Consider the following 26,517-nt stretch of genomic DNA (forward strand, 5'->3'; position numbering starts at 1 on the left):
CTGTTAATCAGGCTCATTATGCACACCTGTTTTAATTAGTTGTGCTTGTATTCAAGCTATTTAAGTCCCTTTGTTACTTGAATATTGCCACGGCATCTCTCAGTCCTCGCTTTCTTGTCATAATGAAACCATCTAGCTGTGCTTTTGTCTCCAGAGGTGAAATTACTGAAAGCTTTTGACTGTGTTTTTGAAGTCACTGAGGAAAAGAAGTCACTGAAGTCATTCATGTTACATTTCTCTGCAAATGAGTTACACACTGATTTTGAGGTTTCTTTCTACAGGCTTGAATAAAATGTGCTCTGACACAGACAGACCGATGGGGATTTTTGTACTATTCAAGTGTTACGGTGAGAGTGACAGCGAGTCAGCATGCACGACACCAGGACCCTGAAATGAAAGTAGCTAAACTGAAGTCAGCCATTATTAATTCTGTTTTTATGCCTGTACTTTTCCTACTGTGGCATGTTGAAATGTCTTTTAAGTCCTATCAGGTCTACATATCCTTGAACATACTGTATTTTAATAGGCCGTTTTCACAGCAGACATTTTGATCTGCGTTACTGATAACACTAATGAAGGCTTATTTCTATTCAAGCGTCCCAGTTCAAGCTGTGACAGCGAATTGGCAGCTGAAGCATTTAAATGGAATTTAGCCATGTTTCATTTTATAATTTACACCTCTGCTTTTCCGACTGAAAAATTATATAATGAGTTGTATTTAACTTACTCGCTTCAACTGTTTGTACTTAAATTGATCACAGAGATGTTTTATTTGAGTTAATTTGTGTGTAGTTTAATAGTTATAGTTTAAACAGGAGCTTGTGTAGCAGCAGTGATAGCATGTATTCCAGTGATCAGTGACTTGTCATGCAGGGGCTGCTGTTAGCCACACAGAGGCAGCATAACACCATGGTGACTGTGAACACACCACTCCTGGGAGCTGGGTTTAATACAGCGATAAATCAATGCTAAACAAGCAGGAGAGCAAACCATTAGAGGAAATGAAATGGCGAAAGAGGCAATGAAAAACAAAATACAAGCTTAAAGTAGGCATTCAGAATGTTTCTTACTAGTGGAAAACACACAGTTACAAAACTATCAATGATAGACCTGGGACCATCTGGTTTGGTTTCCTTTGAGTCTAAAACGTATAAAATGCCTTTAAAATCATGTTTCATTTCCAGTATCAAGCCTGCAGCACTAACAGCGAGAATTTAACAGCACGGAAAGCTCAGGCGGAACTAACAATATAAATGAGTCTGCACTGCCAGTCACTGTTAGTCACACTTGTGATTTTTCTGCAATGACATGCCAAAATGTCCTTCATGAAAAAGGACTATTAGACACTGCACACTTCTTATTTGACTGTCACATCCACAGATTATATGTCAAAACACTCTAACTGGTGTATTTAATTCTCACGCCAGCAAATAGTCTGTTGTGGTGTATTTTTAGTCAAGTAAAATTTGTGAGGATGACACCTTTCTGCAATTTATTTTCTGCCAAGTTCTCTCTACTGTTTTGGCAGTTTGATCATTCTGACCATAACTGTAACCAAGATGAAAACATTATTTCTTTAGCACCCAGCACTGTTGAGATTTTGATATAATTATAAGGAAGACTCAGGGGAATTGTACTGTGCAGTACAGGAGGACTTTGTTCGAGTGACTAAAAGCAAGCGGCTAATCCTGAGTGTTTTGGCTCTTCATTATTCCATCTTGAGTTGTTGGACTGATTCAAAGTGACACCAAGATGAATCAATATGAGGCAACTGGAAGGAAAGTCTCTAAATTAGGTCCCTAATTTGGCACCAAGATCTACAGAAATTGTTGGTTCCCGTCATGGTAATTGCAGTACTCTGTATGTTCCTGAAGAATGATTATCATATGTATTGACCTCATTTATCATGACTATAGCTCTGACTCATTAAAGAGGTACTTGTACTTAGCACCTTTAAGACAGCTTAGATCAGGGTAATTATGGCCCTGCTCACACCTGGTATTAAAATGCGTCTAGGGTGATCTGATCACAAGTGGACTACTCCAAGTACGTCACTTCACACCTGGCATTAGAATGCACCCTTCCATGTGCCTCAAGTGACCACTGGGGATCAAATCTCACTTTCCTGGTTTCTATGCAAATAAACATGTACATCATTTACGTTTGCAAAGACCAATGCAGCAATTCAAGAAGAAGAAGAAGATGACCAAGAGGGACTTCACAAAAAGTTTGGAAAGACGTTGTTGCATGGGCTAAATCAAAACAATACAAATTGGATCTTTTCCTGGCAGTGTTTCAGTCGGACAATATCAGCCAAGATGTCTGATGATCTCATCATATATCTCTATGGGAATGTGTATGTACTTCTACCTACGCAGAGGACATCAGCAGGTAGGTGGCTGCCAATATGGCCCAGGAAACATTAGCACTACACACACTGCAGTAAGAATGTGACCATGCAGCCCAGACCACCTCCAAAAGTGTTGCGAGCGAAAAATGTCAAGACACATTGAGGATGTGTTGGGTGCATCAGACCTGTACTTAGAGCTATCCACTTGTAATCCGATCACCCAAGAAGCACGTTAATACCAGGTGTAAACAGGACCTATACAAAGTTTGGGCCCCAGTCATTGCCCACATGTACAATACATCACACACACGTTTCAAATACATTTTTCATACAGTGAAAATAAATGGCACCCAGTGAATTATTTGGACTGTTTATTGCTTCTGTAATGGTTTTCTAAATATGATTGATGGTATTTTTAATTGTGGATATCTGGTTTTGAAAGATCAAGCTGGCTGGCACACATCCACCCTCACATCCATTCTCTTCATCTGTTGCTGGAAAATGTGACAGCATTTGGAGAAATGCCAAATGAAATTTCAAACTGAGTGTGCTGGAGCCCTCGGTCCTTATCTATTATTCTGTACACAAATCTGCAGACGAGGATAAGACTTCTCTTCCGAGCCACTTGTGGAAAATACTAATTAGCAAAAACAGGTTTGTGTATCTGTCTTTGTTTTACATATTGGTTATATAGAGAAACAATGAAAATGGAGAAGTCCAATCACAAGACTTATCAGGTCACTGCTTTATATTTATGCACTGAGTAATAGCTGTTGTTGGTTACTTCCTCTTATTTATTAAAGGTCTAGTTCTTCAAACAGTCTGAAATCTGTAAAAATCCACTTTCAGAGTGTATCACTCAGATGTTGCAACTTTTGAATTAACAGTCCGTTAATGACACTCATTGTCAAAAGCAATTGTCCAGGGCCACACAGGTGTAAAAATGAGCAGAGGTTTAAGTTGTCTGATTTCTATTCTCCGCACACTGTTCCACTGTGCGTCACATCGCGCATGCTGAATTACACTGATTGCCTCTGTGTTGTCAGCAATCAGAGCTTTGGGGTTTCAGAGATCGACGGCAGACAACCATTTCGAATGTTATCAGCCTGTTAAACGGATGTTATCTGCTGTTATCAGAACTATTATACTGCTTCAGACGGGGAAAACTGCACCTCCGTTCTGTTGGGTTTAGGTGCAAAAAATAATGGGTTAGATTTCGGAAAAGATCATGGTCTTCGGTAAGTGATACTCAGCTTATGATCAGTGTGTCAACTCCGGCCCCCAATAGTGTCTAGTGGCTCGCTGACCTTTTTCTAATTCACAACAAAAATAAATTGATTCACAATGGTATTTCTTAGTACAATAAAATAGAGCTTGTTTATCAACAAAAAAAGGTGACTGGACCGCCCAATAGAGGTATGAGCTGAACCTGAGCAGAGCAACCATCTGCTGTTGACCAATCAATGTACTGCAGTGTTCACAGCTTGACCTTTTAGTGCCAGATCTGTGTGCTATGGTACCCCAACAGAAGGGATATCATAAATGGGAACAGTGCAGAACGATTCCATTGGCTCCATCCACAACTTTTCACAGTAGAAACGCAAAAAAAAGCATACCGAACTGAACCGTACTGTACTGCTCGTGGAAATGGGGCTTTTGACACCTTTTATACTGCTTCACCTCACTGCCTCCCTTTATCGCCAACATAATTACTACAACCACTAGAGGTCGCTGCCTAACAATAAATGTAAATGTAGGCGGTGGAGTGGGGCCACGCTTCCTCAGATCAAAGCTGTGCAGCTATTCATTCTGTGTCACTCATTTGTACATATAAAAGTGACATAAATAGTTTTCTAAAGAGTGAAAAAGAGAGCCTTACAGCTCACAGCTGGCCAATCATGGCGTGAAGTGGATGCAAAAGTCTTTCAAGTCTTTGTATTCATTCCTGGGGCCCTTGCAGATCAGTGGCTGTGATAGCATCTCAAATATCAGTGACAGCCTTCCTGCTCACGTGCTATTTCAGACTGATGGACCTGTGTTTTATTTGATATATGTCAGGGGTCCTCAGCTTGCTTTGGCTGGGGGCTACTTAGACACGAAATGACAGGTGGCCAGGGGCCAGTTACAAAAGCCACACACAGGTCAGATGTATGCAAGGGCGTTTCTTGGATTTGAGGACATTCTGAATTTAGTCTGGACCTCTGTTGGGGGTCTTGGGGACCCTCCCCTGCCACTTTTTTGATAAACCAGTTTTATTTTGATGGTTTTTATGCACCCTGGCACCATATTTCCAGTAAAGTCAAAAAACAAATCCCAGTTTTAATCAATTTATTTTCATTGTGAATTGAAAAATGGTTGGGGAGCCACCCAGCATGCTGATCACTTGTCTATGTTCTCATCCCTACAAGCAAATAATTCCCTGAATTAACTCCTTTTATGAGCATCTCTGGAATACTGTCAACCCTGCACAACAATTTTTACTCATTTTACTGCGTCACCCTTGATGGCCTATGTAAATAAAAATAAACAAAAACTATATTATGCAGCAAAAGTGTCCTCTTGAATGCTGTTATGGTTGAAAAAAATATTAAGAGACCTCTAGGGTGCCCTTACAGTGCTGAAAACATGATGTAGTGCCCTCTTTAGTTGCCTTAAGAGTGATGTATGGTGCCCTATGTAGTTGGTGCCCTTTTTTATTTATTTTTTCTCATCCCTGCCCCTCAGACGGCCTGAGTCCGCCACTGCTGAGGAGCTCATTTTAGACTCTGGTTCCTCTTATCAAAATGTAAGCAAGGTTTTTAAACTCCTAAAAATGTACTTGGGTTTCTGCTTGTATTGTATGGTATGTGAATGCCCTCTGTTTCACAGGCAACCCATCCAGGGTGTACCCTCCACGCTCCAGCCCAGATTTGCAGTTTAGAGGAAGCATCGACTGACTGGAAAAATACAACAGTAAATCCAGTTGCCCTTGAAGTAGCACTTCTTGAAGTGGATGACTGACAATCTCATAGTTAAAGCTAAAATTACTGCTAATAGTGACTGCAGTAATTTACCTTGTGGTTGTATTTCATGAAACTGGATTTACATCTCTGCAAGAAGAAGACAGAAGATCATTTATATCTGTGAGTTGTTTGCACCGTCAGTGTTATAACAAGGTACGTGATGAGCATTTTAATCACCAGCTGAGATTATTTCTTTAACTGAAAGTCTACATTGCGTATTAAACCACTTTGTAACATGACCCTGTCTCTAGTTCACTTTAGTGGGAATGGTAGATTAGTATTCTGTGGGAGCGCGTGTGTGTGTTGTCAAGGAGGCAAAGCTATGTGTGCCCCTATAGCTGTGTTTACCTAACCCAAGGGATTCTGGGTCTTGTCAATTGTCACTGGGTCAGAAGTTAAACTGCACGCTCAGTGTGTCTGGGAAGAAAACCAAAGCAAAAACCAAAAAGTCTTCATAAAATGATTTAACTTAAAGTGACAGTGTGTCTTTACAGTAATTCTAACATCTGAATACATTAAAAAACAAAGTCAAACATATAGATCACATGTAGAATCCTAAACATACACGTTGAGGGGGCAGTCTCTCAGACATGCCCCTCCCTAAACACCTAATTATTTTACCTTTAGGTCAAAGAAAGGGTGCAGAGAAAAAAAAAATGCTTGTTACTGTAAATACCCAACGAGACTTTCAGGCCACTTAGTCTCTTCTCTATAAAAGAAAAGGCTCTTGCATTAGCTTTTCATAACAATACCGAAAAAGAGAAGTAATCCCATTAAATGCAAACTAATATTGTTCCGACAAGTTATCTTGTAAAGTTTATGGAGTTATGCAATGTCTTGCATAATTACGTATTTTTTCACAGCAGCATAATACAGGGATTACAATGGTGAGTGGCAGGAGGGACCATAATATACCATGTCTGTCAATGAAAGTCGATGGCACACATAGTGTCTTCTACCTTTGTTTGTTGCCAAGTCAGACTGAGAAAACAGAGCTCCTCCTTACAGCAAAGACCATCTTTGTCCAAGCCGAATAAATACACATTGGATAAGACCTAATCGTCCATATACCCAATTTGGCTTCTGTTACTTTCATTCCTTCCAAACATAATTACAACATGATTGGTGTTCCTACTTTCCCCTCACCTGTCATGTTGATTTTTCAGTCTGTGATGTCTTGTTTCTGCCCCAGTGCCTGTCCACAAACCTACAACATACAGTTGAAAGGTGGAGTTTAAATAAAACATGACAGCATATGAGGAGGAAATTTTTTCCAGATGACAAATACAACACACAAATCCTGTGTAGGGCATGGACGACTGAATATACAGTCAACCCATGTTTGATCATTGATACCGGACTGCATCTGTAGCACTCGCAAACTTCCTTGGTTTTCCTGGGCACTGCCAAAGATGCTTCAGTGCAGGGGTGATACTGCCCGGCACTGGGGACTGAGGGGATTGTGAAGTTTACAGATGAGCTCGGATTTCACCAAAGAGCAGCATTAAAACTGGCCTAACAACATTGAGTTTTGACAGAAGTCTGCAAAACTGAATTTCTTGCAAATTCCGTTACAGCATGTCACTGGTATGTTAGTCCAAAAATAACTAGCTGTTACCACACATTTCCATAATGATGGACATTACAGTCTCTTTTGAGTGTTAAAATGAGCATTTAATGCACAAATACGCACAGTTTTTTAATGATAAAACTTTATAGACTTTTTAGAAAGTCTACGTTGTTCTGGTGTGAGCTGCAGAGTGTTGGAGATGTTGGCCGTAGAGATTTCTGCTTTCTTTCCAATAAGATGGAACTAGTTGGCCCTAAGCTTGTGGTGCTCCAAGTGCCCAAAATTAAAAAAAAACATAATAAAAATAAAACATTTGAAAAACTCAACAGCAATGCCTTTTTCCAAAAATGATGACCGGCTTACTCAAGATAATCCACACACCTTGTTGTGAGCAGTTTCATGTAGGAACTATTTTCTTTTTACCGAGCTACACTTGCTAACTATATCACTGCGCAGAAGGAAGCGTGCATCTATACTGCTAGCTGAAAAAGTACCTCTGAGCTAGCTAATGTTACTGGTCAGACAAGGAGGATGCCATTAATGGTTACATCTTGCACTGTCACAAGGAGAAGCCTCTTGTCCACGAGTAGATGCATGCTGCTTTCTGCGCAGTGATATGGTTGGTAGATGTAGTTCGGTAGAAAGAAAATAGTTCCTACATGAAACCGCTTACAATAATTTCTGTGGATTATCTTGAGTAACCGGGTCATGATTTTTTGGAAAGAGACATTGCTGTTGAGTTTTTCAGATGTATTTTTTTGGCTCTTTAAGCACCACAAGCTGAGTGCCATCTAGTTCCATTATATTAGAGAGAAGGCAGACATCTCTACCATTGATATCTCCAACACTCAGCAACTCACACCAATACAATCTACACTGACAGTTAACAGGACAAATATGTATTATTGATTTTACGGTGAACTGTTCCTTTAAAGCTGCACTTATTGACATTTTTATGTCAACAATGACTCAAATTATTATGTGTAACTAATATGTCATTCAGGGATAAATGACAGCATCAGTCACCTGAGGCGGTTTTTGATGATTTACATAACTTTTGATGCACCATGTGCTCTTTCGAACGCTTCCCTCTCTTATCTATGAAAATGCCACCTGCTCTGTTTTCTGACATTCAGTTATGTAACTTTCACTTTTGGTATACGTTTCTTAAGATAACAGAAATATTTCCATCCAAGTACAGCTGCACACTTATGATAACCATGAAACAAATGGAAGTAAAACTAAGGTGGGGCTGAGGGGACCAGCAAGATTATTTGTAAATTGTATTCTTTTCTATTTGTAATTTGTATTTTTCTAATATATTTTTGTCTATGTGAACTGTAAAGTGTTTCGAGACCATGTTTATGGTGATTTTACACTTTAAATAAAGCTGAATTGAATTGAAATTATGAATGGAACATAAAACCCTTGGCTTCTAAAACCCTGTAAAGTTTCAAGGAAGTTAAACCCACAGAAGTTTGAGGCACTTGGCCTTATTTTATCAGAGGAAATGAATATAATGCTAAGCAAAAATCATAATTTGACCACCTTTGACCAAGATTCCCCATGCCCTTGCCTCTACGTATTTTCACTTTCTGATACAAAACTTGTCTTTAAAGCTTCAGTGACTCTTTTTGCAATTGGATTGTATATTTATTTAGAGTTAAACTTGTAGCACATTGCTATTACATCCTCAAAAAAATCTGCTCAAGGTTAGGGAGACAACTGTAGAAGAAGTATTTAGAGCCTTTGAGTAAAAGTAGCAATTCATTATACTGTAAAATACATCTACTTTAAAATAGCATTATGTTCCCATCCCAGTGGGGAAAAATTGCCCCTGTAACTCATGTTTTGTTCTATATGACACCATTAGAGTGTTCATAATGATGCATTAATGCGCAAGCAGCATTTTACTGTTACAGCTGATTACAATTTCAGATCTGAATGGTGGTAAGGGTCCCTAAAGACAAAGCTTTTTGCAATATAATATGTTGTTTTATGTTACATATTAAAAGAAGCAACTAGTTCCAATACTGGAAAGAAACCAGGGCTGTGAGAAGGAATTTGTCTATTTTTTAATAACACAATTTGTTTGGAGGGTGTCATAAACCTTTGCGGTGTCCTTTCAAAAATGTACTTTAAATGACTTTTTTTCCAATCTTAAGGGAATTAAGGATACATTTAAATATTGTGACACATTTTCTAATGAGTTACCATTAGATTTTGTGGGCAATTAAAGCATTTGAGCTAGCGCAAAATTTTCTGATTGCCACCCCAAAATGTGTAAACCCCTCACCTCCCTCCTCTCACCCCCAGCCAGCCTCTGACCATCACCGCGCCTGCATGCGTGTCTCCTCCTCCGCCGCCTTCCCCAGCAGCCCTACAACCTGATCGGTCCAAAATAAAGAACAAGGTAAAGCCTGCATCTGCATGCCCAAAACCTCCGGAGTGCCATCATCCATTCCTCGGCTGCATCTGTCATCCGTCACACATTTCTCTATTATCTTCCGTGTGGACGCCCCGAAGCTTCCATGCATCATCTATCAGCACAGTGGCACACTGTAGCCGAGGCTACCACACCTGTCTGGAGCATCGCATTGACTCATTACCTCTGCCTTGTCACTGGGCTGTAAGAGCATTCGCATTATCATCAAAGCACACTGTAAATAGAGGATATCAGACGCAATCACATCTGATTGCACTGCTTGCAAACTGCCTGCAAACACACACACACTCACACACCACAAAGCCCCAATCACCAGGGTCTCTGTGAGGGATCGTTGCGGCATGCTTATAACAAAAGAATGAGCAACACATGCATTCATTCATCCACTGAACACGTGGAGCTTCACACGAACACTAAAATGTGTTATTTGTGTAAGGAGCGTCACTGCCGGTAAAACCTGTATAATAGGATATCGTTATTTAATTACTCCCATAATATCACTGTGTGTGTGGCTCTTAAGTTTAAGTCGCCTCATCAAGGTTTTTATTTCATGCAGAATTACAGTTGGCACTTAATTACTTTTACCTATAATTAAGAAATACTTGAGCACATCTTAGTGGCAGCTTCTCTGAATAAGCCAACGGGGAGACAGATTGATAGAACAGCCCTCAGCACCGAGTGTCTCTGACAGGTTGTGTGTCACCACACAGGGAGCCCTCACATGTTGCTTACCCCCCGCCTTTTTTAGAGTTGATAAAGGAGGGGCTTAAGGAGAAGTTGTTGGCCCGGCTGTGACCGAAGAGGGAGGGAAGACCAAGGTGATGCAACATCCAATAAGGCAATATTGGCGGAAAGAAGCCCCAACTTATGAACCAGCACAGTCAGGGCTGAAGACGAGAGGTCACCTGCACGGTAAGACAGCACCTTTATATAAGAGGGAGACACTTTGATGCGTTTTATTCTTAATGTTCTGCTTTCTGACTGAATAATGGGCTATGATGTCATTATATACTACTTAACAAGCAGCTATAAGTTTGATGATGAGGCTGTGAAGGTGTCAGAATGATCTAGCTATTAGAAAAAAAAACAAAAAAACATTCAACACGTGTCCATGAAGTGGACATTCAATATTTTGACGCAAAGTAGTAAAGCAGTTATTTTATCTGAGCAGTCAGAACCACGTGGCACTGCTCGTGGTCTCCCCCACCTCCGTGTTGTGACTGCTTATGTGAAAGAAGAGTGAGATGGGGGTTGAGATGAAGGTTGGGGATTTCCGTGTTGAAACAAACACTTCCTGTCACGGAAAAGAGTTGATTTTCACATATGAGATATTATGTATCTTAAGCAGACCTTGCATATAGACAATTCACCACAAAACCTCCTTTATAGGGACCCTAAAATCTGATATAGATGTGATGGAGAATTTACTAAATTTGATTGATAATCTGTCTAGAATTACATCAGTATTATAGCCAGATAGATAATGGACTTTTTAAGACAAACATGTCCATATCAACATTTGGTGAACGTTACTAGTTTTATTTGACATAATACATAACATAAATAGAGATGAACTGAACCCACTTTTGCTCCCAATACTGATTCTGAGACATACATTTAGATTGAATGTGTGAATGTGTTTTTTTCCTTTCTCTTTTTCCTTTTAAATTTCTTTTGACCTCACATAATCAATTTCATTTATGGAGCACCAAAACGGAAAAAAAGTCAGGAAAGGGTCCTCAGACCAGTCCAAAATATAACTGATTACCTCTAAATATATTTAAGTATATTATTTATTTTTATTATAAAAGGCAGATAAAAGGAAATATGTAATTCAACACCACATTTGTCGCTATCTGTGCCAATACAGATCCTGTGTGTTGGATTAGTGCATCCTCCTATTGATAACCCTAACCTTTAACTTATATTTCTCATAAGGATCTTGATTATTATCAGTCAATACAGCCTATTGGTCTGGACAATTTACCAGTCAGGCTCTAATCAATATATAAAATAATATAAATAATCTGGAATCATAGCGAGAGCTAATATGGCCATTGCTTTATTATGTGTTATGTGTTTTAAAGTGACCCTGTTTCATTTCTTTGTACTTTCAAAGCAATCATTAGAGCTGAAGAAATTAGTGGATTGATACATTTTTAAGAAAAAACATCAAAAAGTCACTATATCCAGCTACTCAAAGTTTCCCATTTTTATATCATTTAAAATTGGAATTTTGGGGGGGTTTTGGTTTCTTGGTCAGACACAACAAGGGAAATGGTAAGCTTTTGTTTTTTGCTATTTACTGTCTTTTAATTATTAATCAAGAAAATAGCTGGCTGACTAATTGATAATGAAAGTGATTCTTATTAATATGTTCTATACATTTCAGCTGTATTCTTGTGACATAACCAAATTGGCCACTGGACTGAATGGTAAAAGTAGGGTATGTCAACAGAAGTTGTGCATGCATGAATGGCAGCAACCCCAGCCCCCGACACATGCACACATGCACACACCACCCCCGTCCCACCATATCCTTATCCACACACAGGAGGGCCTTTCTTTCATCCAGCCTCAGAGGTTCTGTTTGCTTTCCTTAGGCGGTATCTGTAGGTAACACAATTCTGCGCATGTCGAAAGGACAGGGAGGTAAGTATCAGTACTTGTTGCTGGACTAAAAAATTTAACAGTCTTGCAACTGGAAATTATTCTCTTCAGTTTGTCTTTAAGTCACTCAGATCAACAGCAGATTTTCGTTTGAGGTTAGGTTAAGCAGCAGATGGCTGAGGAACAGATCCGTCACCAGTTCTCCTTGCTGCACTTCTCACCCAGCAAAGCTCATATTGGTTCAATATGTAGGTTCAGGTCGGGTACTGACAATAGAAGAAACTCAGCCATGGGGTCTCTGAAGAAAAAGCAGGGAGAGAATCTACACCACCTACAGCTGTGACAAAGGTCTCATTTGATGCCTTTTCAACTATGACTGAAATTATCACACACAGAATTTGAATCATCAGACATCAGAGGCCGGCGACATCACCTGCCAGCTTATTGATTAATAGAGAGGTGCTCTGCAGAGAAAGTCAGGGGAAGTGAGTGGCAAAATGATAGAGTGCCTCACTTCCACCTCAGGGTGTTGTCATCAGATTAAAATTATAGGTAGTGAAGTTCTAAGAGATATATTCAGGTGATTCAGATTCGTCTTCCTCACCCTGCAGCCTCAGGGCCTTACATCCTCTGTGACCTCAGAGCATATTTGACTTTTTGGACTGTAAGGTTACTGAAATTTGGTAATAGGGATATAGAGAGGTTATGACCAGTAAAATACAATCAAAGGTAGATCTAAGCTACACTAATCAATATTTTTGTTTTTTTTATGAAATTACTCCATGCATGATGAAAGATGGCGCTTGTACTGACAAAGAAGCAAATAATTATTACTGGAAGCTGTGGTTGCCTCCAGCTGTATGGGGAACTTCAGGGCTGTTTAGCACATTGTTTTGGTTTTATGGCTGCACATATATTGTTTTGCTTCACTCACCCATCAACCCTGCTTCTAGCAGCAGAAGGCAGCTGTCTTCAAACTTTTCAGTGCAAAATCTCTGACTGCATAGCACCGAACTGCAGAAAGACAAGGTTAGCATCCAGCTGGTGAACATAGCAGAGCATTTAACAGCTGTAACAGTGCCAGATGTCTTTCTGTGTTGATGCAGACCAAAACAGAGCTAAAAGGAGGGTGAATGTTGAACTTGCATTCCTCAGGTGAACAGACACATGACTCCAAATGAATGTTCAGATCATTCTGTGTCTGCTGGATGTGCAAATATTTGTTATCAAATTTACCATAATTAAGGGCACGGTCACCAATGAGTGATATTAACACTGGCAAATATCCGCCTGCCGATCTCTTCCATTTTATGCAAACAAAAGGGCAAATAAAACATTCAGTTTTATTGGCAAAGCAAATTCACATCTTTACATTGCACTGAGTTCAACTGTGGTGAAGTTTGACTGGCGAAGGTGCAACCTCAACCAATAGCAAAGAAGTATGTGTGGAGGAGACATTGATTGTTGCCGTGTTTAATCAGCTGTTATTGTATGATATTGGCCATGAAAAATACAAACTGCCCACGTGAGAGGTGCCTCGTGGCTGGCAGTGAATTGGGAGACAGGCATGGTTTGTAAGTAAATGGAAAATGGACAGTTAAAATTTGGTATTTATTAGCAAACTAGCTTGTTAGCTGATGTCAGGCATTGCCCACATTCACAAGCACGAATATCGCCTCACCAGGCTTGCCTGCTTTCGCTCATGTGTGACCGTACCCTAAAATGCTTCATCTTAAGGTGTTCATATGTCAGTGTTGTGTTTGTTTTGCTCCCTCAGAGTGTCTAAAATCAGTTAATGCAGATTAAAGGTTTCATAAAAACAGTTGGTTTAGAGCCTGGAAGGTTCTCAGCCGCAGCTGATAATGGCCAACAGTAGTTGGTTGTCTGAGGCGGTATGCACATCTGGTTGTCCAGCTTGAATTTTGGACATGGACAATGTCTATTCACCTCCCCAAACTTGACACCTCTACTATACAAAGGACAGTCTACTTCCATATCTAAAACATTGGCATTATTGGACATATATATGGGGTGTGACAGAATCGTTGAATATGGTCAAAATTCTTAGCAGGACCAGGCTGGCCAGCTTTAAATGTGTGTGGTATAAAAGATTATTTATGGATGCTGAAACGTACAATTTTGTAAAAGTATACTGAGGAATGTGTTGTATCTGCACCATAGCATATTTGTAATATTTATTGTGTTGAAACCTTCCCATGGCTTGTATCAGACAGTTTTCATAGTAGGCTCTGAGATATTTCATTGTTATTTTTGTGAGGCTATAGTCCAGACGTGTCTGGGCTGATGGAATTCCCAGATACTGTGTGAGTCCAGTTATATATCTGAGTTAGTTGTAATGCCATAGATTTCTCTGCTTAATAGACGGGTGCTTTGATCACAAATCTTCAAAGTTTAACATGGCGATGGTGCTGCTGTGATATGCATGAAAGCTATCTGTTGAACCCTACTGTGAGGAGAGAAGGATACAGGGAAATGGTTAGAGAGAACGGGATGGGTGTACATGCTGTGACCACTGGGGGGCCCCATAGCATAGTTGGGCTCAGCTGTTTGCTATTTGTTCAGGAGTGCAGTATCAACATCTCTAGCATGTTTCAGTGATGGAACATCAGGTGGATTTTGTTCACAAGCTGAGTCAAGGTACTGTCATGAAAACTACCCAGTCTGGTTACCCTGCCAGTGCTCTGCCTCTGCTCATGTGAAAGAGCATGACACATGCAGAACCTAAAATCTGCCTTTTGTCATGACAAAAAGGAAGGAAAAAAATCACCTGTGGAGTGAACAATAGAGCAGCAAGCAGGTACATTTGTTTTTTTTCTCTGCTCTTCTAAAAAAATAATATTAATAATGTATAGAGAATGAATGCTACACCTTTTAAACATCTTACAAATGTTCATTTTTTTATTTGATGTTTTAATTATAATTGATTTATCAAAATGTACACTGTTAGGTACAAGTATTTTATATATAATAAAAAAAATGATATTTTTTAAATGGAGGAAATGGTCATTCAATTAAAACTGTGGATTTTTTGGAAGTGGAATTGTTTGAGGTACTTATCCATAGTCAATATATAAGCTACAGCAGTTGTAGGTCGGCAAGCCCCCAGTTGGGAGAAGCAAATGGAGTACCGCCACTGAAGCTAAGAAATGAACTGCTGTGAACAGGGGCAGCAACAAAACGTATTTCAGACACCTGAAAAATCAATGTCAGTTTGAGAGTGTGCTATATTGAGAATATTTTCACTGCTTTACCTTGCTGTCAGACATCCATTGAACAGAAACTGAGGTATATATGCTCTCCTTAAAGCCACCAGACTCCACTGACAAAAACAGTAATTTTACCTCTCAAAACATGGGAGTTTCTCGCCTACCACTGCCTTGATTGTAGTGTGTTTGTGTTACTGTATCATTTTGGTGAATCTGAACTAACTCTTTAAAACACCAAAGTCACACAATAACACAAACAAGCTTCTGATCGAGGCAGCAGTAGAGGCAACGCCTGTGTTCTGTTTGGTAAATTTACTGTTTTTGTCAACCAGGTCTGGCTTTAAAGAGTATAGAGAAGTTTTAGTGTCAGTGGAGAAAATGCTCTAAATACAGCATACACTAAAACTGATATATATATATTTTTTAGGTGTGCCTTTTTCTAGCTGACTGAAATAAGTACCTTATACAACCCCACTACAAAAATCCTATCCCTTTAAGTGGCTTACAGTATCAATAGAAATTGGTACATTTACCAAAAAATATTTTTTGAGAAAGCTTTGTGTTCTTCCTTGGGTCATTGCAGATATCAGTAAATAGTGGGCTAAAACAAAACAATAATAAGCATTTATTATTCTGTATACATGCACGTAATTAAGAATGCATTTCATTCCATATTCAGATCTTCATTTAGCTTTAATCTTTATGGATGTGTGTGTTCTGTGAAATAATGCATGTGTGGACAATTGGCAAGTGGACTGCTCTCTTTGACAGCTTAGCAGCAGACTATTGACTACAACCGCCTGCACTGACCTTTTCATGGAAGACATTTGTTCATGTCAGAGTAGGAAAAGAACAGGAGTATTCCATTTAGCTGCTTCAGTTTCAGGGTCTTTTTATTGTGCATGCTGTTTGAATGTCACACTGTTACGGCTTAGTGGGACACTTGAACAAAACAGAGCCGTTGTTAATGTCATTAGTAGGCTAACACAAGTGCCTTTCCAACTATGACAAGTTAAAATGTCAGCTGTGGAAAAGGCCTGGCAAAATATTTTATTTTTTATCAACAGTGAACCAAAACTCAAAGCGGAAGATTTTTAGTAACTAACTTAAGACCTTGCCTACAAAGAAAGGATTTTTTTGGGGAAACAGCCAACCATATTTACTTTTTTTTGCAAAGACTGACATAACCTGGAGACATGCCTACAAGGTTGCAATAATAAAAGCACTGTGTTAAAAGCAATAGTCTTGCTGCACTGTAGACTCACTCAAGAGGTATCTCTTTTCTAAAAGAGTCAAGGCAGCACCTGCTTACCCATATTTACTAAATGTATCATTTAGCTGCATGTTGGGTGTCTCTTTGCTGTATTTGTGTTTTCCAGGCTCTTGTGTCGTGTTGCTGTGACAGAAAGCATTGTAAATAGAACAGTTAAAATATATGGTTAAGTTAATGATGTTAATCATTCCTTTAACATACAATAATTGATTGCTTTGTCACTTGGACACAGCAATCACAACATTGGCATATTATCACAGAATAAAGATGTTAATAAGCAGTTGCCTATTTATGCATCCAGCAGTTACAGAGAAACATAAGCATTTATTTGGAGTCATGTTTCCATCAACCTAGCAGATGTAAGTCCAATAGCCTACATACACACTTTCAGCTCTGATTTGGTCTCCACCAACTCCTGAAGGAAATGTAGTATAATATATTGTAGCAGTATGAACTTTTTCTTCAACAGTGTCTGATAAAACAGGGACACAGTGTGCAGTAGTGAGAGTGGTGTTATCTCCAGGCTTATTTTTAACGAGTTTGACCAAAAAAATCAAAGTCATCACAGGGTTTATGTCACAATATGAAGATTAAAGAGGCAGGCAATCAATTTATTCCCAGATTGAGAACAATTATTACCCAATATAAAACTGTTAAAGCTACTCTTACCTTTCTTGCATTTCACTTATATTATATATATATATATATATATATATATATATATATATATATATATATATATGTTTAGCCTAGCGCAACATAAATACTAGCTAGCCTGACTCTATTCACATTTGTAATGTAAGTTTCTTAGTCATAGCCAATGCATCTACAACTCATAGCCTATGACCTCACTTTCCAATGAACTGTGGGATACATCTCAAGCTGAAAGCCAGCATTTTGCTGGAAGAGAGGAGACATGAGGGAGGATATCATGTTGCATGTTAAAGTTGTTTATTTTGTAGTATTCTTATTTTTGGGCCTCTTGAGCAAAGAAGAACTCAGCGTCAGCAAGTTTACACACCACGCTAAAAAGTTCTGTAAATGTTAGCTAGCATGTAAGCTAGCATTTCCCTACTCAGACGAACATGGAGCAACACTTGACATCTTTTTGGTCCCCTGACATAAGTAAGTCCAATATTCACTCTCCTTTTAGCTCTAGTTTGGTTTTCACCAACCCTGAGGGTAATATTGGTCTCTGTAGCTTGTCAAATCATGACTTTGTTTAGCTAGCTTAATGTCAGTTGCTAACTTTGCCTCTGTTGTTGGGTGCTGGGCAGGTAGCGCACACTGGGTTTATCAGAACTGGAAACAGCTGCCTGTAATCTGTATGCCTTTCTCATAGCAGACAGTTTGACATGTCTCACAAAGAAAAAGTGTTATTTAAGACTTTTATGATAATGTGTCCGTCAGGGTCTGCATAATACATGCTCGTCATAGCCTGATTTAGGAGGACACTCAAATGTAACACAGCCATCGTTAAATCGATTAGTTCCACCTGTGCTCTTCCCCTGCTATGACAAGTTAAAATGTCTGCTGAGAAAAAGGCCTATAGAGTCAGTATTTAAATTAAATATATATTCATATTATTAAAGCTTTAAATATGGTATGTAGTTTAATGGGGAAGTCAGGAAGACTCAGAGATCTGTTGCAGTGTGTTTTGCCAGTCTGCAAAACTAGACGTTAGCTAATGTTAATTGTTAGCTTGGCAGCCAAAGTGGCAGCTAAGACCTCTCAACAGGATCCTTCCAGACCATATCTGATATCTTCAGTTTGAATGTCACACCCAACTAACAAGCAGTTCTTTTCCACTTATAATCATGAGGAAAAAAACAACATAGTCGCTAAATGTAATGCTATGTTTAAATATAATGACCATTTTTCACAGTGATGATGAAGTAATTCAGAGTTGTCCAACGTTGTTTGACAGAATGAGAGCTAGTCTGGCTTTTTAGCTACAGATGAGCTTTGAAGTTCTTTGAAGTTGAGTTGGAAGGTAAATTCTAAGTTACACACTGCTAAAAGTAATGTCAGCAGCACAGTTAAGCTCTGGTGGAACAATGGGATGTGATTTCATCTGCATGATTTTATAATTTTCATTACTTTAATGTAATCAATAGCATATTAGTTACACTTTGTGTTATAATATGGCCTATTCTGTTTTATTTATTTGTCCTTCTTGGATTGACCAGAAAATCTTGATAGACTGCAATATTTGTAACTTGCAAGCCAAAAAGTACTTTTGGATTGTGGGTATGCTTAGTTTGCAATGCTTCTTAAGTGTTGGAAATACAATTGGAATGTAACTTGGTTGGATGGTCTGGGGATATGTTAACTTCATAAATTTCTTTGTGACTAGTGATAAGAAGTAACCTGAAGGCATAGATGTGATAAGAATGTTTTGTCAGTGGGTTCATCAGAGCTTTTTTTTTTTTGCTTAAAACAGCCGCCAGTTGTTGGTTGAAAAGATACTGATGAGAGCAGTGAGACTCAATCAAACCAGTTGCAAGAGTTAAAATCAAAACAGTGAGCTGAAAGACATTAAAACACTCTGTAGAATGAAGGGGAACTGCAGAGTTGGACAGTAATTACCTCAGCCAGAGCTGTCATGTTTTCGGTTCGGTTTGTCATCTGTTTGTTTGTCTGTCAGAAGGATTATGAAAAAATGACTTGCCAGATTTTTATGTAACTTGGTGCAAGGGTGTAACATGGGCCAAAGGGAAAACCATTACATTCTGTAATGGGTCCCAAACATGAGACAGATGCGCACATTATTTTTCAGCTTTGTTGAACTTGCAATATTCGTCATTCATGGTAAAGGCCTTGCCTTGTCACCTTGGACGTCACAAGCAAACATGGAGGTGGCTGAGCAGAAGTGGTGGTCACAGTGAAAAGCAAACAATGGCAATAGGGCTGACAGAGCTAATAATGTAAACAGGGGTTAGATCATACTCACCAGGGTGACCTTGGGGGTAACCTGAGGTGGGTGTTATGCTTCTGCCCGACACTACTCTGGACAGGATAGAACATTTGGACTTGACGCAGGTCCTTGCTCTCCGAGTTCCAACCTAGTTCTTTGTGGGTTCGTCACTAAAAGTAACACCTTTCCCGGTACACAATTATTTGACCCATTGTTTATATTAAAATATCAGTTAATGAAAAGGGGCTTCAGCTGTCTGTTAATTTTTTAGCTACTCATTAGCAAAATGCACTAGCACACTTTATTCTAATGCAAGTATTTAGACATTACTTTTCCTAATGGATCACAGGTTTAAGAACTCTGAGTGAATGAATAAATATCACTTTATAACTGAACTTATCAGCATTAGGTTAGGCATTTAAGCAAACTGACCAGCTCTTGACCCTAAGGCATAGAGCACTAACCAAGATAAACCTCTTGCAAAGGCTGACACACAGATTTCCTCTGCAATTAAAAGTCATCCCAAAACAATCCTGAGCAGTATGATCAAACAAAACAAGAAAGGAGAAGGTGTTCCTCTTTGCTATTCAGACATGCAATAAGATGATTACCCGGGTTGGAGTGATGTCTTATTATGCCCCCAAAAATTCTCTAGACTTGAGAGCTATCTTCCCTTTGTTACCCCAGTTTGAGCAATACTGTGGGAGGTATTTGTTGTAATTGCGATGGTATGCTTGATTTTTATTGTCCCTGTTGTTGTTGCTGAGCCAAGGTCTCCATTTCAATAACGAGAGGTCGACCCCTGCTTGAGTTTGTGCATGCTTGTGTGTGTTTCTGTTGTGGCAGAATCTATTCATTGAATTTCATCAGAATATGCCTTTGAAAAGGTTTGCTCCGCTCTATTTACATTATCGCTGCAGTATTAGCACAGTGATTTTAACTCGGTTGTCTTGGCAGTCCACAGTGCTGGAGGTTTTTCTTTCACTGATGGACTATAGATTGTGTTTTTGCAACACTCCTCCCTTTCCAATGCGTCTGTCATATGAATGCCACTATTCAAAAAACATCCTGATTTGTGCACTTCATATTAAAATCCCATATCTTGTCATTCCCAATGCCATTGCCTTATTGTAAGAATTCCTATTTTTTTCAGTCGTCCTAAGTGATGCATAGTTTGTGGGCTCTATTTATTGGGTGCTGAACAAAGGTCCATAAAGCATAGTTAGTGCTGCTTTGAGTGCCGTCACGATTTCTAAGTCATATTTACCTTTCTGTGCACAGTGTAAGGAAGAGGCTGTCTATCCTGACAAAACAGAGCTTGCAGAGTCCCAATCATACCACTGCATATTGACATTAGTGATAATAGACACAGCTGATTTGCAAGCCCAATAATATGATGCATTGTAAATAGCAATAATGGATGCTATTTTGTCTTGAACCCACTGTGTTGTACACAGGGACCCCATGCTTCTCCCGTGTAGATGTGGAGTGAAAATCGAGGACAGCATCCATGACTTGTGTGAGCAAAGAAGGCTGGTGTTGCATCTGTATTTTAGTTAAAGGAAACTAATTAATGAGTCCCTCTTGTGTGTCTTCACCTCAGCTCGTTTTTTTTTTTGCCTCAAAGATGGTTCAGCAAAATTAATAAACAACCAAATTAATTGTTTTTCAGGTGTGTGCCTCGTAATTTGCAGTTCTTTGGCTTAAAAGATCATCCTGTCCCCAGAAAATGGGGCCCTAACAAAGATATGGTCATGATGGTTAATGTGTAACTATGTGGCCTCCTCCCATTTCTTCTGACCAACAGAAAGCTAATGTTTCCATAGTTCTATTGCATGGCCAAGGTCAATAGGGCTGACCTTAAAATACCCTAAACTAAAGCTTTGTTAGGGGGGTAACTTCATTTACACATTGTTTTAGCTTGAGAAAAGAGCATTGTTTTAGCAGGACGTGAAAAATACCTTGAACGACCTTAGTGACTTTTGACTTTACAATAGTCACTAGTTCTTTCACCTCTATTTTAGTTGTCTGTCACTTACTGAACTCCTAGTATGCTACCATACTCACAATGACAATGTGAACATGCTGATTTTTAGCAGTTACAATGTTCACTGTGCTTATCATTATAGTTAAGCATGTAATCATGCTAACATTTGCTAATCACCATCAAATAAAAAATACAGCTGGTGAGAGTGTCATTAGTTTTGCAGGTATTTTATTAACCAAAGCACTGGAAAAATGTAATCATTGACCTGATTATGGTGCTAGATGAAAAGTCAGGGCATCACCAAAGTTTTTACAGTTCATCCTGAGTTGATTATCAGTGTGTGACAATCCATCCAATAGTTGTTGAGACATTTAACTGAAAAACCACAAAATACCAGCCTGCTAGAGAAACACTCACAACATTGTTGAGTTTATCAGAATCCAATGTCATGGAGCCAAGATTGTCTGTTATTCTAAGGCAATCCATGCAATAGTTTCTAAGATGTTTTTAATCCTGACCGAAGTGGTTGACCGACTGGACGGAAAGACTACGTCATCCCTGTAGACAGGCACTAGTGTAGCTAAAAATGTGCAGTATCAGTACATTTTCATTAGCCACAGCAATTAAACCACTTATTCATCGATCATTTACTTATGTTTTTCATTGATTAAGAAACTTGTCCTTATTCATAGTTTCTTAATTGCCTTCATTACATTCTACTCGCATATCTCTCAAAAAAACAAAAAAATGTAATTACCCTTGAAAAGCAGCCTCATAAAAAACTAATTAGACTGTTGATTAGGTTAGCAGTTTGCTGAGATACAGTTTGCCTATTGGCATATCGAATATCACATGATATTTGCTCAGAGACGTACATATGCATCACAAGATGTTTGTGTTTTCCTCACCTTGAAGCACTTTGAATTTTTTTTTTCCACCCTATGAACCTCATCTGGCCTTAAGAATGGAAGGGGGGTGTAAATGAGACAGTGCTAGGCTGGATTACCAACTGAGCAGAGTGGCTGAAAACCTACTGTGTTAACTGGTTAGTGCTGATTTGATTGAAAATGTAGCCTATTTGGGAACATACAGGCTAAAGGACCATATCAGTAGACATGATGAGGGTCTTAAAGGACCAGTGTGTAGGATTTAGGGGGATATATTGGCAGAAATTGAATTAAGTACAATAAGTATGTTTTCTTTAGTGTATAATCACCTGAACATAATAATCATTGTGTTTTTGGTAAAGTAGAATGAGCTGTTTATATCTAGGCTACATAGTAGGGCTGGGTGATGTGGACAAAAGAGAGAGTGAGGAACAAGGGTCTGCAGGGGCCAGTAACGTATTGTTACCACAGGACTCTCTAAGAGGTTACTTACTCTTACTTTGGCCGTAGGTAGTACAAGATAAGGTGTTGGAATTCTGTTTCAAATTAAAGCTTTGTAAGCACAGTCTATTCCAGACCCGCCTCCTGTCATCCTTGGTTGATTGGTGTTAGGTCAAGACTGGTATGCGTGTGCCATCTGCAGCACCATTACGCATGCCTGAATCATCCACAACCAAAACCTGTTTCCAAGCTGCTACACCTCCTGTGCTCCTCGTGTTACGCACGCTGCTGTATGAGCAGTGTCTCTCTTCTTTTGCATTTTACCAAAGTTTATTAATGATGTAGTTACTAATAGAGCTGCAACCTTTTCGTCATTCAGCCTATGAAAAACAGCCCAAAACTAAATATGTTCAATTGAAAATGATTTAAAGTAGAGAAAATCAGCCTCACATTTCAAAGCTGCCCACAATGATTAAAAGTATTAACTAACTCACATATTGCATGTGGCTTAATATCTCAGTATTCTTTCTCCATCATTAATTGGACCTTTATGTCAGTGTCAATTATAAAGTCTGTGCTTGAAGGCTACTTGTTTGCCTGGGAACATCCCTCATAAACCAACAGACATGTCAGGTCTCAGAGTTAGTTTCATTTAATTTCTTACTGCCACTCCTCCTGGGATGGCCCAGTGGGCTTGGCTCAACTCTTGCCTTGTTTACATACATTAGTAGAGTCAACCAGTGGGATAGAGTCAGAGCACTGTGACTTGATCACAGACTTCAGTCTTCACACCAGTTGGTTTCTCACTGCCGAGCTGGTTTCCTGTTTTCTGATGTAGAAGTTGGTATTTCCCTTTTACATGTTTTTTTTTCTTCAAACATCATAACATGGATGGTAAGGTTCAGTTTTTAACCTAGTTCTGTTTCTTAGTCATCTTTTTATCAATGTGCAGCGTGCTGTGTATGATGGATGTCCCGGGGCATTTTTGAGTCCCTGTAGGCTCCTGTACATGAGTGTGTGCATGTGTGTGTTTGTGTATTTGTAACGCTGAATGGTAGCTATATTTGGCTACTTTTTCCTCTTCTTTTGCCAGGATGCTTTTAGTTCACTGTCTAGGCTTTTTATTCACTGAGTCAGTAAGGGTCAGATGGAGGGAGACATGCTGCAGAGTTACAGTATTTGACACACGCTCCAGCCTCCACATGACGGCTTAACTTGACTAAGAACTGCAGTCTATTAGCGCCAATGAAGTTATGTAATCAGATGATTAAAAAAAGTTTGGAATCTGAAACAATTAATTGTTTATTAAGTTAGTCGATCAACTGAAATGTAATTAAATTAATTAATCAGTGGCAACTATTTTGATAACGGATTAAGTGTTAAGTAGTTTTCCCAGCAAAACACCTACCAGTTTCTTCAGTGTGAGCATTTGTTGCTTTTATTTGTATTATATCACTGTAAACTGAATGTGTTTGGGTTTCAGACTGTTGGTTCAACACCAGAAATATTGTGTTATGCATTTTTTCATTATTTTCTGACATTTGTTTAAAACAATTAATGGAGAGCAGGGTTGGGTGATTCTGAGAAAATCAAATATCAAGATATTTTCAACCAAATCCTACTGATATTGTAACAATACTGAATTATTAGTGATTGATTAATATTTGATAAATAATCATCAGTATTAATGACTAAAAGGGTAAAGGCAATAATAGAACAGCCAGAATAGTTTGGCAATTTTCAGAAAATTACATGACTTTACTGTAATGCCGTTTTTAAAACCAGGAAAAGATAACACTTGCGAGTCTCATATCACAGTATTGATATATGTTGAGATATTACCCAGCCAGAATTAATAGATCAATCAGTAATGAGAATAATCATTAGTTAAGTTTTAACATTGCGCTTTATCCTATAGTGAGTTTCTGAGTTTCTCAAGACCAGCCTCCACTGATTATTTTTGATTAAATGTCAGTGCAAATAAGTAATATCTTCAAAAAATAATGCATGCATTATTATAGTATTATCTCACAAGTTATTTTTAACAATCATATTCATCAGCGGTTAAATATTTACTGTGATAGAACAAAAAGTACTCATCAAATCCAAAAAATTTGAAGTAACTCGCCAACATGAACATTTCAGATACATTTTACTCAATCAATTCAAGTATTTTCTGCCACCTTCTTCCAAATCCAGGCTGTTTTTGAGTGTTCTTTTGCAGTTTGGCTGTCATACAGCAGTAGTCAGTGGGCAGTCTAAACGTTCCCCTAACAGTTAATCTCTTTACACAAAAGAGCACTTTGTTATGGCAGCTGCTTTGCTACAAAATGCAAATCTGTTACTACATGTTTTCTAAATTCTCCCTCTGCATCCTTTCTAACAGATTCCTTAGAAGTTTAATTCCCACCAATCTGAGTATACTGAAGGTGCAAACAGTTGATTTTGTGTGTTTTGAATTTTATTTTTTACCTCAAAGCAGGTCGTGTACAGAGACTGAGGAATTGTTTTGAACGTGGCCAAGGGGACAAGTAACTAAAAAAGTGTTGCCTTGCCTCCCCCTTCCCCACTCCTCCCCCTCCCTCCACCCCCCTCTGCCTGTCACATGTTCTTTTCACAGCATAGAAAAGTTTCTGGATTAGGGCAGAATTAACACAAAGCAGCGACGCCACTCCAGCTACACTCGCAAACAACGCAGAAGAGGCACGAGGGGGACTGAGACACTTGAGCGAACGCCACCTCAGAAAATTTCAAACTCTGATAGCGAGAGGCAGACGAGTCCATCCCCAGAGAGAGAGAGAGGCAGCAGAGGCAGAGAGACGGCAGCAGGGGATCTTTGCCGACAAGGTCCTGAAGGATGGAAGAGAAGCAGTTTGCCGGGATCCTGGTAAGTTTACCTTTTGTTCAGTGAGCACACACATACACATGCACACTTTTAAAAGCAGTAATACAGATACAAGTTTATAAATGCACAGAGATACATGGATGCAGCCACATGTCTGAGTTCAGTGGTGGGATGCAGCTGCTGGACCACCAGTTGAGTCACTCTCTGCCTCCCCTTGTTCCCAATTTAAGCACAAGAGGCCAGATGGCTTAGTTTCACTGTACTGCATATTCACCCAGCAGGCTTTTCTTTTCTTATGTTGTTTTCTTTCTTTCTTTGTTTTTTTTTTTTAAGAAACACTCAAAAGAAGAGAGTTGTGCTCACATTTTTTTCCAATTTACTCTAGTTTTTAAATGAAATTCTTAATCTTGTAAACCTTTTATCTTTGAATGTGCCTCAAATTACCCAACACTTTAATCTTGTTTATCTTTGGAACAACAAAGATACACATGTTTGCACTGAATGATAAGCTCGCAGTTTCCCTCTGAGTGATTGCTGTGTTGGTTTTTGAGTGCTGTGGGCAGAGCTGTCGTCACCTGCTGTTCACCATAGTGCCAAACACTCATCGTCATTTAAACACCAATCTGAAAGTCCCCAAAGTTTATCTTAACTTGCAGTTGTAGAAACTCCCCTCTCATCCCTCGACCCTGCTTTTACAGTACCCCGTTTATCTGATCTTTGCAACGTCTGCAAACAATAAACATGTTGTCAGTGTTCTCCGGCTGCTGATAAGAGACAAGGCCAAGAGGTAAATGTGTCAGTGTCAGGCCTGTGCTGTTGGTGAGGCTTTAAATAGAGGTTTGGCATCATTGGCAGTCAGGTCACTTCTCTCTCACTGTCTCTCTCTCTCCCTTCAGTCCAAGTTCTTCAGTCCGTCTTGAGACGGCGATAAACAAACTCAGAGCACCAACTCTCTTCTGACA

The 26,517-nt window shown here is 39.1% G+C and overlaps 1 long non-coding RNA gene across 1 annotated transcript; it reads left to right on the forward strand.

The window, feature by feature from the left end:
• Positions 1–9,253: 9,253 nt before the first annotated feature.
• On the forward strand, positions 9,254–25,591 carry LOC125902434 (uncharacterized). Its single transcript, XR_007451096.1, has 3 exons — positions 9,254–9,335; positions 10,117–10,280; positions 25,331–25,591. It is a non-coding gene; the product is annotated as an uncharacterized LOC125902434 (long non-coding RNA).
• Positions 25,592–26,517: the final 926 nt, after the last annotated feature.

Source organism: Epinephelus fuscoguttatus, linkage group LG15 (assembly GCF_011397635.1).
Source record: "Epinephelus fuscoguttatus linkage group LG15, E.fuscoguttatus.final_Chr_v1".
Classification (NCBI taxonomy): domain Eukaryota; kingdom Metazoa; phylum Chordata; class Actinopteri; order Perciformes; family Serranidae; genus Epinephelus; species Epinephelus fuscoguttatus.